Raw genomic sequence first — 13,261 nt, forward strand, 5'->3', positions numbered from 1 at the left:
TAGAACAATGACGGTCTGTTCCTTGGTACAAATGAATTAACTATATCTCCAGACTGACTAGAATGCTTATCTACACTAGCTGACCTTGGCTCTAGGTGAGGAGGGAAGGCTTGAGAGCTATAGAGCCTTTCTACCAGTGTCAAGAAGAGACGGAACATTTAGAAAACGCTGACGTCATTTTCAGTTTCTAACCTGTGGTAAAATGTGTATGTACTCAGTACTCTCTTGAATAAAGGCTGCTATTTGACTTTAAGACCGGGCTCTGTCCATTCCTATAAAATAAGGGTCTTACAAATTCTTATGAATTGACAGAGTGTTTAATTTGAATTGGGAATTAAAACAGAAGAATTAAATTCCTTCAATAGGCATTGAAGCTCATTTGGAGGTTAGTTAACACAGTGTCCAAAGAAGGGCCAGAAGTATGCAGAATGGTGTCATCTGCGTAGAGGTGGATCAGAGAATCACCAGCAGCAAGAGCGACGCCATTGATATATACAGAGAAAAGAGTCGGCCTGAGAATTGAACCCTGTGGCACCCCTATAGAGACAGCCAGAGGTCCGGACAACAGACCCTCCGATTTGACACACTGAACTCTATCAGAGAAGTAGTTGGTGAATCAGGCGAGGCAGTCATTTGAGAACCAAGGCTGTTGAGTCTGCCGATAAGAATGTGGTGATTGACAGAGTCTAAAGCCTTGTGAATACGGCTGCACAATATTGTTTCTTATCGATGGTGGTTAAGATATTGTTTAGGAGCTTGAGCGTGGCTGAGGTGCACCCATGACCAGCTCTGAAGCCAGATTGCATAGCGGAGAAGGTACGTGGGATTCGAAATGGTCGGTGATCTGTTTGTTAACTTGGCTTTTGAAGACCTTAGAAAAGGCAGGGTAGGATAGATATAGGTCTGTAACAGTTTGGGTCTAGAGTGTCTCCCCCTTTGAAGAGGGGGATGAACGTGGCAGCTTTCCAATCTTTGGGGATCTCAGACGATATGAAAGAGAAGTTGAACAGGCTAGTAATAGGGGTTGCAACAATATCGGCGGATCATTTTAGAAAGAGAGAGGGTCGGAGATCACGTGACCCTTGAACGAGATGGCCGCGTGAACTAAGAGCTCCGCACAAGTAGTTTCCAATTCCTAATCTTACCTCCACTCCAAGTTCACACTCATTTAGCTTTAGTAAGAAAAAGTCATGGCGGCTACAAAAGGCGACACTACAGGTGACATTTTTACCCGGACTCGAGTATTAGCGACGGAAAAAGCCTCCAAGAAGAAGCTAGCTTCAGAAAAAACTAGCGCCATTAGCCAGGAGCAAGAGAACCCGCTCCCCCCACGAGGCACAACGAATGCCAACCTCGCACTCTGTCGAAGACATCCTTTCTGAGCTGAGATCCCAACGTACAGAACTAAACACTAAATTAGATGCCATCAACTCTCAGCTCAGTGCGATAGGGGGCAAGGTGACAATCCTGGAAAACGCATTGCCTGACATCAACAACAACAACCATAAACGCGGGGAGCCTGGACGAGGCAGAGGGGCGAATCCCATCCATGGAAAACTTATTGACAGATGCCATGGAAACAATAGCATATGCTAAAAAGAAAATTGAGCATCTGGAAGAGAAAACAGAGGACCTGGAAAACAGGGGGCGAAGGAATAATTGTGTTCTATTCAATCTGGGCGAAAAAGAAGAGGGAAACATGCCACTGATCCGCTACCTGCAAGACAAACTTCCCGAGTGGCTCCACCTGCCCACTGACTCGAGAGAGCTCACCGAGCACTGAGGCCCCCACCAGCAGCCAGACAACCACCGCACCCAATTACTGCTGCACAGAAAATACTAGAGGTACAGTTTGATATGACTCCGTGTATCTATCTTCTTAATGCCCAGCAGGACTTTGTTCTTGATCCTGACAGAGAAAATTTGCTTATGACTATTACATACTTTGCTAAGAAATGTATTCTTCTATTGTGGGCCTCTAATACCCCCCTACATTTAAAATGTGGATTGACCAGATTGTTGACTTTCTTCCTCTTGAAAAAACTCACTTATGACCTCCACAAGAGACAGCCCAAGTTTGATAGACTCTGGTCCCCACTATTCAACTATATTTCAAACTGGACAGAGTGAACGGGGTGACTAGGGAAATGCGCAGATACATGTTGTGTAAGGTACTGTAAAACCTAAAAAGGAACTATTGGCCCGTCGTCTCAGCGAATGCTTGAAATAGCTGATAAGAACCTTGATAGTGCTGCTGCAAGTGTTATATGTTTTGTTTTTCTTTGTGTATTTTAATTTTAATTTAGTTGAGTACGTGTGCGTATGTGTGTGTGTGTGTGTGTGTGTGTGTGTGTGTGTGTGTGTGTGTGTGTGTGTGTGTGTGTGTGTGTGTGTGTATGTATATGTGCGTATGTATGTATGTAGGTATATATGTACCAAGGAAAATATATAGATTAAGAAAAATGGGTGCTTTTGTTTGACTTTGTCATTCATTTTGGTTGTGTTTTTATTTTTTCAAATGTATTATTATTTTTTGACTTTTTGTTTTTTTGAAGCCTGTCACATCTGTGAATGTGGAATGTGTTTTGTTGGTTGATTGAAAAACAAAAACTTAATAAAACTTTAAATTGAAAAAAAAAAGAGAGAGGGTCCAGATTGTCTAGGCCGGCTGATTTGTAGGGGTCCAGATTGTGCAGCTCTTTCAGAACATCAGCTATCTGGATTTGGGTGAAGGAGAAATGGAGGAGGCTTTGGAAAGTTGCTGTGGGGGGTGCAGGGCTGTTGACCGGGGTAAGGGTAGCCAGGTGGAAAGCATGGCCAGCCGTAGAAAAATGCTTATTGAAATTCGCAAATATTGTGGATTTATCGGTGGTGACAGTGTTTCCTAGCCTCAGTGCAGGGGTAGCTGGGAGGAGGTGCTCTTATTCTCCATGGACGGATTTGGGGTTGTACCTGGTAGGTTCATTGATCATTTGTGTAAGATTGAGGGCATCTACCTTAGATTGTAGGACGGCCGAGGTGTTAAGCAGGTGCTAGTTTTGGTCACCTAACAGTATGAGCTCTGAAGATAGATGGGAGGCAATCAATTCACAGATGGTGTCCAGGGCACAGCTGGAGGCAGAAGGTGGTCTATAACAAGCGGCAACGGTGAGAGACGAGTTTCTGGAAAGGTGGATTTTTAGAAGTAGAAGCTTGAATTGTTTGGGCACAGAACTGGATAGTATGACAGAACTCTGCAGGCTAACTCCACCCCCATTGACAGTTCTGTCTTGTCAGAAAATGTTATAGTTAGGGATGGAAATTTCAGGCTTTTTGGTGGCCTTCCTAAGCCAGGATTCAGACATGGCTAGGACTTCCGGGTTGGCAGTGTGCTAAAGCAGTGAACAATATAAAAACGTAGGGAGGAGTTCTCTAATGTTAACATGCATGAAACCAAGGCTTTTACGTTTACAGAAGTCAACAAATGCGAACGCCTGGGGAATGGGAGAAGAGCTAGGCGCTGAAGGGCCTGGATTAACCTTCACATCACCAGAGGAACAGAGAAGGAGTAGGATAAGGGTATGGCTAAAGGCTATCAGAACTGGTCATCTAGTGCATTTGGAACAGAGAGTAAAAGGAGCAGGTTTCTGGGTGCGGAAGAATAGATTCAAGGCATAATGTACAGACAAGGGTATGGTAGGATGTGAATACAGCGGAGGTAAACCTAGGCATTGAGTGACGATGGGAGAGGTTGTCTCTAGAGACATCATTTAGACCAGGTGAGGGCATCACATGTGTGGGAGGTGAAACAAAAGGGCTAGCTGAGGCATATTGAGCAGGGCTGGAGGGTCTACAGTGAAAAATCACTAACCAAAACAGCAATGGACAAGGCATATTGACATTAGGGAGAAGTATGCCTAGCCTAGTGATCATAGAGACCAGTGAGTAGCTAGGCGAGCTGGAGACACGGCGATTCAGACAGCTAGCGAGCCGGGGCTAGCAGAAGGGCCTTAGGGGAACGTTGCGATGGAAGAGTCCGTTGTAGCCACCCTCGGATGGTTACGTCGGCAGACCAGTCGTGTTGGATCGGCAGGGCTCCGTGCAGTAAAAGGGTCCAGGCCAATTGGCAAAATAGGTATTGTAGCCCAAGAAATTGGCTGATGGTACTCTTCAAGAAACAGTCCGAGATCCTCTAGACAACTAGTGGGCTGCGGCTAGCAGATGGGCCTTCAGGGGATGTTGTGACTGAGGAGCCTGTAGAAACCCCTCGGGCGGATTACGTCGGTAGACCAGTCATGATGGATTGGCGGGGCTCCGTATCGGCAGTAAAAGGGGTCCAGGCCAATTGGCAAAATAGGTATTGTAGCCCAAAGAGTTATGGATGGACCTGATGGACCTCTTCAGCTAGCCGGGAGATGGGCCTAGCACGAGGCTAGTTCCAGGCTCACTGGTGGTTGCTTCGGGACAGAGACGTTATCCAGGGAGTAGCCACTCAGATAGCAGCTAGCTACGATGATCCAGGTGAAAAGGTGCAGAGCTTGCGGTATGAAACCGGAGATGTGGAGAAAAAGCAGTCCGGTATGTTCTAGGTTGAATCACGCTGTGCAGACTGGCGGGAGTTGACCAGGCTAAGGCTAGCTGATGACCGCTAGCAGTGGCTAACTGACTACTAGCTAGTAGCTAGTAAGCTGGCTAACTTCTGTTGGGGGTACCGGTTCTAAAGTATAGAAAATAGCAGATCCATACCACATTGGGTGAAAGCGGGTTGTAGGAGAGTATGTTGAAACTGAGGTTAAAAATATATACGAAATATATACGAAGGGGAAAAAAATATATATACACGACAAGACAAAGACGTCTGAACTGCTACGCCATCTTGGAAATCTACCCCCTGCATCACTCTGTTCTCCCTGCATAGTGAGGGATACAGAGTAATCCCCTCTATTATTCTATTATTATTATTGTACACACACACACACACACACACACACACACACACACACACACACACACACACACACACACACACACACACACACACACACACACACACACACACACGTGGATGCATAATTGTACACAAGTGGATTCACAAGTGATTCACACACACCCTTACCTAAAGACATAAATTGCAGACACACAAGTGTAACAGTATAACTTTAGACCGTCCCCTTGCCCATACCCGGGCGCGAACCAGGGACCCTCTGCACACATCAACAACAGTCACCCTCGAAGCATCGTTACCCATCGCTCCACAAAAGGTCTCAGAGCAAGTGATGTCACCGATTGAAACGCTATTTAGCGTGCACCGCTAACTAAGCTAGCCTTTTCACATCCGTTACACTAGCACACAGACACGCATGTGGCACACACACACACATACACAACCTCAGTGGTCCAGTGTGCTCAGCCCTCACTGACCTGTTAAAGGTATCAGGTATCAGTTGACCCTTCACCCTTAACCCTTCACCCTGCAGACGAAAGCAGAGTCGTTTCTGTGTGGTTTTAAAGTAGTGTGGAATTGATTGATTTTGGCATCAAAATAGATTTAATTAAACACGTGGAATATAGTCTTGTAATGTTATTTATTTTACAGCCAACTGGAAACTATAGTCTTTATAGTCTCTATTTTTCCTCCACCTCTGCAGCAAATGGGGGGGATGTGTCATCAGGTGTGTCATCAAATCCCATTCTCTCCTACTTGACGGTAGCTTAAACCCCACGAACATCATGGGTGTGTGGGTGCATCCAAGCTGCTCATATAAACCTAGACACTAACATTACACGTGTGCGTCACGTGCACCACGTATGAGTCACTGATTTGTTTTTCTACATCAGTGGGAGTTTCGAAAACAGAGAAGTCTAATTTAGAACAAAAGGACGGGAACACTGTCGCTACCTCGCTTTCCAACCAAGGTGCTGGGAACACTGCCGCTACCTCGCTCTCCAACCAAGGTGCTGGGAACACTGCCGCTACCTCGCTCTCCAACCAAGGTGCTGGGAACACTGTCGCTACCTCGATTTCCAACCAAGGTGCTGGGAACACTGCCGCTACCTCGCTTTCCAACCAAGGTGCTGGGAACACTGCCGCTACCTTGCTTTCCAACCAAGGTGCTGGGAACACTGCCGCTACCTTGCTTTCCAACCAAGGTGCTGGGAACACTGCCGCTACCTTGCTTTCCAACCAAGGTGCTGGGAAAACTACCACTACCTCGCTCTCTAACCAAAGTGCTGGGAACACTACCTCGCTCTCTAACCAAAGTGCTGGGAACACTACCTCACTCTCTAACCAAGGTGCTGGGAAAACTACCACTACCTCGCTCTCTAACCAAGGTGCCGGGAAAACTACCACTACCTCGCTCTCTAACCAAAGTGCTGGGAACACTACCTCGCTCTCTAACCAAGGTGCTGGGAACACTACCTCACTCTCTAACCAAGGTGCTGGGAAAACTACCACTACCTCGCTCTCTAACCAAGGTGCCGGGAAAACTACCACTACCTCGGTCTCTAACCAAAGTGCTGGGAACACTACCTCGCTCTCTAACCAAGGTGCTGGGAACGCTACCTCACTCTCTAACCAAGGTGCCGGGAAAACTACCACTACCTCGCCCTCTAACCAAGGTGCCGTTAAAACTACCACGACCTCACTCTCTAACCAAGGTGCTGGGAACACTACCTCTCTCTAACCAAGGTGCTGGGAACACTACCTCTAACCAAGGTGCTGGGAACACTACATCTCTCTCTAACCAAGGTGCTGGGAACACTACCTCTAACCAAGGTTCTGGGAACACTACCACTACCTCTCTCTCTAACCAAGGTGCTGGGAACACTACCTCGCTCTCTAACCAAGGTGCTGGGAACACTACCTCTAACCAAGGTACTGGGAACACTACCTTGCTCTCTAACCAAGGTGCTGGGAACACTACCTCTCTAACCAAGGTGCTGGGATCACTACCTCTAACCAAGGTACTGGGAACACTACCTTGCTCTCTAACCAAGGTGCTGGGAACACTACCTCTCTAACCAAGGTGCTGGGAACACTACCTCTCTCTAACCAAGGTGCTGGGAACACTAACACTCTCTAACCAAGGTGCTGGGAACACTACCACACTCTAACCAAGGTGCTGGGAACACTACCACACTCTAACCAAGGTGCTGGGAACACTACATCGCTCTCTAACCAAGGTGCTGGGAACACTACCTCGCTCTCTAACCAAGGTGCTGGGAACACTACCTCTCTCTAACCAAGGTGCTGGGAACACTACATCGCTCTCTAACCAAGGTGCTGGGAACACTACCTCGCTCTCTAACCAAGGTGCTGGGAACACTACCTCTCTCTAACCAAGGTGCTGGGAACACTACCTCTCTCTAACCAAGGTGCTGGGAACACTACCTCTCTCTCTAACCAAGGTGCTGGGAACACTGCCACTCTCTAACCAAGGTGCTGGGAACACCAGTACCTCACTCTCTAACCAAGGAACACTACCTCACTCTCTAACCAAGGAACACTACCTCACTCTCTAACCAAGGAACATTACTTCACTCTCTAACCAAGGTACTGGGAACACTACCACTACCTCACTCTCTAACCAAGGTACTGGGAAGCCTGCTGCTAGTACACTCCTTGAGTTGATGTTACTCCAGTCTAGCCTTCCTCTTCCCACAGCCACTGTAAATTCGAGAAAATTAGTCCTACAATAACTAGCTACCTGTACAATTACTACTGTCTTGAGCTCTGGTCCAGGGTGTTAATGCAGCTTCCTCCAGGTTGAACAATGAGCACTAATGCCCTGGACCAGAGCTATCCTCTCCGTTGGTTGGGGGGGTGCTGTCCTGCAGCAAGTATATCCACAGCTTGCCTTGGGGCTGGTATCCACCCACTGGGTTTAACTTGAAACTGCACCTTGTAAAAGAGTCCTGTCCTATACAAGCTGTGAGCTGGCTCTCTGTCTGACGCAGCATGCCTTCATTCACCTTGGCAGTGTCCCAAATGGCTCCCTATTCCCTATATAGTGCACTACCTTCGACCAGAGACTTATGGGACATGGTCAAAATGAGTGCACTATATAGGGAATATACGTGCCATTTGGGACGTAGATATTCTTGGCTCTCTGTGGTCCTGACTGAGACTCTCTCCTCTCCTCTAGGTGATGCCATCATCATCCATATACATGCTCTCCTCTGAGTCAGGCCAATATAAAATCACTCGCTCCGTCTCTTTCAATTCAATTGGGCTTTATTGGCATGGGAAACATGTTTACATTGCCGAAGCAAGTGAAATAGATAAACCAGAAATGTATTAATTAATCTCTCTCTCTCTCTCTCTCTCTCTCTCTCTCTCTCTCTCTCTCTCTCTCTCTCTCTCTCTCTCTCTCTCTCTCTCTCTCTCTCTCTCTCTCTCTCTCTCTCTCTCTCTCTCTCTCTCTCTCTCTCTCTCTCTCTCTCTCTCTCTCTCTCTCTCTCTCTCTCTCTCTCTCTCTCTCTCTCTCTCTCTCTCTCTCTCTCTCTCTCTCTCTCTCTCTCTCTCTCTCTCTCTTCACCCGCAGAACTTCCAAAATATGTCCTTATTCTGTTTTAACTAGGCAAGTCAATTAAGAACAAATTCTTATTTACAATGACGGCCTAGGAACAGTCTGTTCGGGGGCAGAACGGCAGAGTTTTATTTGACCTTGTTTGATCTACCAACCTTTTGGTTACTGGCCCAATGCTCTAACCACTAGGCTACCTGCCAACATTTCAAATGTCATATTATGGCTATACACAATGTGGCTATACACTGGTTGGGTTTCTTTTCAATTTTTGGGGGGGTCTGTGTAATCAGAGAGAAATATGTGTCTCTTTTATGTTGTACACAGAGGATATTTTTGCCGAATTCTGCATGCAGAGTCTCAATTTGGTGTTTGTCCCATTTTGTGAAGTCTTGGTTGGTGAGCGGAACCCAGACGTCTCAACCATAAAGGGCAATGGGCTCTATAACTGATTCAAGTATTTTTTGCCCGATCCTAAATTGGTATGTCAAATTTGATGTTTCTTTTGATGGCATAGAAGGCCCTTCTTGCCTTGTCTCTCAGCTTGTTCACAGCTTTGTGGATGTTACCTGTGGCGCTGATGTTTAGGCCAAGGTGTGTATCGTTTTTTGTGTGCTCTACAGCAACGGTGTCTAGATGGAATTTGTATTTGTGGTCCTGGTGACTGGACCTTTTTTGGAACACCATTATTTTGGTCTAACCGAGATTTAGTGTCAGGGCCCAGGTCTGGCAGAATCTGTGCAGAAGATCTAGGTGCTAATGTAGGCCCTCTTTGGTTTGTGACAGAAGCACCAGATCATCAGCAAAGAGTAGACATTTGACTTCAGATTCTAGTAGGGTGAGGCCGGGTGCTGCAGACTGTTCTAGTGCCCTCGCCAGTTTGTTGATATATATGTTGAAGAGGGTGGGATTTAAGCTGCATCCTTGTCTCACCCCACGGCCCTGTGGAAATAAATGTGTGTGTTTCTCTCTATCGCTCTCTCCAATAGAAGCACAGTGTCTCTCTACCGCTCTCGCTCTCTCACACTGCAATATAACGCTCTACCTTTCTCGCTCTCTCTTCCCCTCTCACTGCAATATAACACTTCCTCTTGGTCTCTCTCTCCAATAGAAACACAGTGTTTTGCTGTAAAACTGTAGAGCTGTAGACTAGGACGTTCTATCGATCCTGCTGCTGAAATGATGCTTTTTAAAAAGACAGACAGGCAGAAAATAAAAGAGGAGCACTGTAAGCACATCTCAACTGTCGTCCGGCTCACACACACACACACACACACACACACACACACACACACACACACACACACACACACGGTGAGGCCGGACTCGGTTTAGTGAGGCTATAGCCAGAGATATATCAGCATTCTCAGCATATTGCTCTATATCCAGCCACACCCACCCACACAGGGGGAAATAGGATTTGCACTCCCGGACAGCTAAGTGGAGAGTAATTCTAGTCCGGAACATGGAACAAGAGCTGATTTACTTCCAGACAACACTTCATCACGTTGCACATTCATGGATAAATATGGTTATTTATTGACCTTGTCATAGGTCAAATTAAAATGCTATTATGATCAGGTGATAAGAATCAACATTAGCCGGATGAAAAGAGAAAGACCTAACTGAGTGAGCTATTGCAGAATATTGGGATTTTATACTTTTTTATAATCATGATCACGTTAAGTGACTTTTCTGTGTCTGTCTCCAATTATTTGCACAGGATTCCAAGTCAGTCACTTTGAATAAAAAGTGTCTCTTAACACAAACTAAGGTATAATCTCAGAACTGTGTGCATTGAAGTCACTAGATGGCAGTAGAGTCCTTCTACCGGTGTATCATATCGACAAATACATACATTTTTTACAGTGACGTCACTGGTGCAACACAGTACATCTATAATCACATAGAAAGCTAGCATAATGTAAGTAGGAAGGAATGATATCAAGTGCACTTGACATCTACATAAGGAATACCTTGAAACAGTTTAGTGGGGTCTTTGTGATGTGTCGTGTTCATATACCATATCAATAGGGTTATAACATGACTGGGACAGCACAGGACCCAGGATGACATGTAATAAGTCAGGGCTCCTTGCACATCTTATTTTCACAAACTAACACCACAGGGAGTTAATTACTCAGTCCAAACTAACACCACAGGGAGTTAATTACTCAGTCCAAACTAACACCACAGGGAGTTAATTACTCAGTCCAAACTAACACCACAGGGAGTTAATTACTCAGTCCAAACTAACACCACAGGGAGTTAATTACTCAGTCCAAACTAACACCACAGGGAGTTAATTACTCAGTCCAAACTAACACCACAGGGAGTTAATTACTCAGTCCAAACTAACACCACAGGGAGTTAATTACTCAGTCCAAACTAACACCACAGGGAGTTAATTACTCAGTCCAAACTAACACCACAGGGAGTTAATTACTCAGTCCAAACTAACACCACAGGGAGTTAATTACTCAGTCCAAACTAACACCACAGGGAGTTAATTACTCAGTCCAAACTAACACCACAGGGAGTTAATTACTCAGTCCAAACTAACACCACAGGGAGTTAATTACTCAGTCCAAACTAACACCACAGGGAGTTAATTACTCAGTCCAAACTAACACCACAGGGAGTTAATTACTCAGTCCAAACTAACACCACAGGAGTTAATTACTCAGTCCAAACTAACACCACAGGAGTTAATTACTCAGTCCAAACTAACACCACAGGGAGTTAATTACTCAGTCCAAACTAACACCACAGGGAGTTAATTACTCAGTCCAAACTAACACCACAGGAGTTAATTACTCAGTCCAAACTAACACCACAGGGAGTTAATTACTCAGTCCAAACTAACACCACAGGGAGTTAATTACTCAGTCCAAACTAACACCACAGGGAGTTAATTACTCAGTCCAAACTAACACCACAGGGAGTTAATTACTCAGTCCAAACTAACACCACAGGGAGTTAATTACTCAGTCCAAACTAACACCACAGGGAGTTAATTACTCAGTCCAAACTAACACCACAGGGAGTTAATTACTCAGTCCAAACTAACACCACAGGAGTTAATTACTCAGTCCAAACTAACACCACAGGGAGTTAATTACTCAGTCCAAACTAACACCACAGGGAGTTAATTACTCAGTCCAAACTAACACCACAGGGAGTTAATTACTCAGTCCAAACTAACACCACAGGGAGTTAATTACTCAGTCCAAACTAACACCACAGGGAGTTAATTACTCAGTCCAAACTAACACCACAGGGAGTTAATTACTCAGTCCAAACTAACACCACAGGGAGTTAATTACTCAGTCCAAACTAACACCACAGGGAGTTAATTACTCAGTCCAAACTAACACCACAGGGAGTTAATTACTCAGTCCAAACTAACACCACAGGGAGTTAATTACTCAGTCCAAACTAACACCACAGGGAGTTAATTACTCAGTCCAAACTAACACCACCGGGAGTTAATTACTCAGTCCAAACTAACACCACAGGGAGTTAATTACTCAGTCCAAACTAACACCACAGGGAGTTAATTACTCAGTCCAAACTAACACCACAGGGAGTTAATTACTCAGTCCAAACTAACACCACAGGGAGTTAATTACTCAGTCCAAACTAACACCACAGGGAGTTAATTACTCAGTCCAAACTAACACCACAGGGAGTTAATTAATCAGTCCAAACTAACACCACAGGGAGTTAATTACTCAGTCCAAACTAACACCACAGGGAGTTAATTACTCAGTCCAAACTAACACCACAGGGAGTTAATTCCACAGTCCAAACTAATTCCCTCAGTGAGTTAATTCCACAGTCCAAACTAACTCAACTCCGATCCCTACAGGCTCTGGGGCCTAAGAGGGAAGAGTATCTTTGGACAGTATTCCTTGCAATGTATCGGGCCGTGAAGTCCTGGGGAGAATCTCTATTGCATCCTCACTCGCGTCCTTCTCAAAAGGCATTGGATGATAAAGTCAGATGTCCCTCCCCTCTGACCTTCTCTTCCAATGGGTTTTGAGTAGGAGGAGAAGGGAGAGGACATGAGGAGTATACGATCAAGATTATTTCCTGTAGACCCGTGAACTTTTCTATGGCGAGTTGCTCAGTAGGGAGACTCAAGCAGCGGTGTCCAACTCCTTCCATAGAGGGCCAAGTGTCTGTTGGTTTTGTGTTGTTTTCCCTTTCAATTAAGACATAGACAACCAGGTGAGGGTAGTTATTTACTAATTAGTGACCTTAGCTCGTCAATCATGGACAAGGGATGAGCGGAAGCCTGCAGACACTCAGTGCTCAGTGGAATGAGCTTGACGCTGGTCCTTCTGTAGCTCAGTTGGTAGAGCATGGCGCTTGTAACGCCAGGGTAGTGGGTTCGATTCCCGGGACCACCCATACGTAGAATGTATGCACACATGACTGTAAGTCGCTTTGGATAAAAGCGTCTGCTAAATGGCATATATACGCTGGAGAATGATAGAGGCCTCTTGTGGCCAATAGGCCATATTAGCATGGGTAGCACCATAGAGTACCACTGTATGAGTCATGAGCAGCACCACTGTATGAGTCATAATGCCCCGAAAACCTAATGGTCAAACAGGGAAATGGTTCTAATTTTTCCACCATACATTTTTCCCATAGGGGATTTTAGAAACACTGTGTTTCGTGTAGGCTTTACCCTGACGTGACGTTTTGATAACGGTGCAAATCTCTCTCGGACAAGGTGACTTCTA

The sequence above is a fragment of the Oncorhynchus keta genome, chromosome 28 (assembly GCF_023373465.1).
Source record: "Oncorhynchus keta strain PuntledgeMale-10-30-2019 chromosome 28, Oket_V2, whole genome shotgun sequence".
NCBI lineage: Eukaryota > Metazoa > Chordata > Actinopteri > Salmoniformes > Salmonidae > Oncorhynchus > Oncorhynchus keta.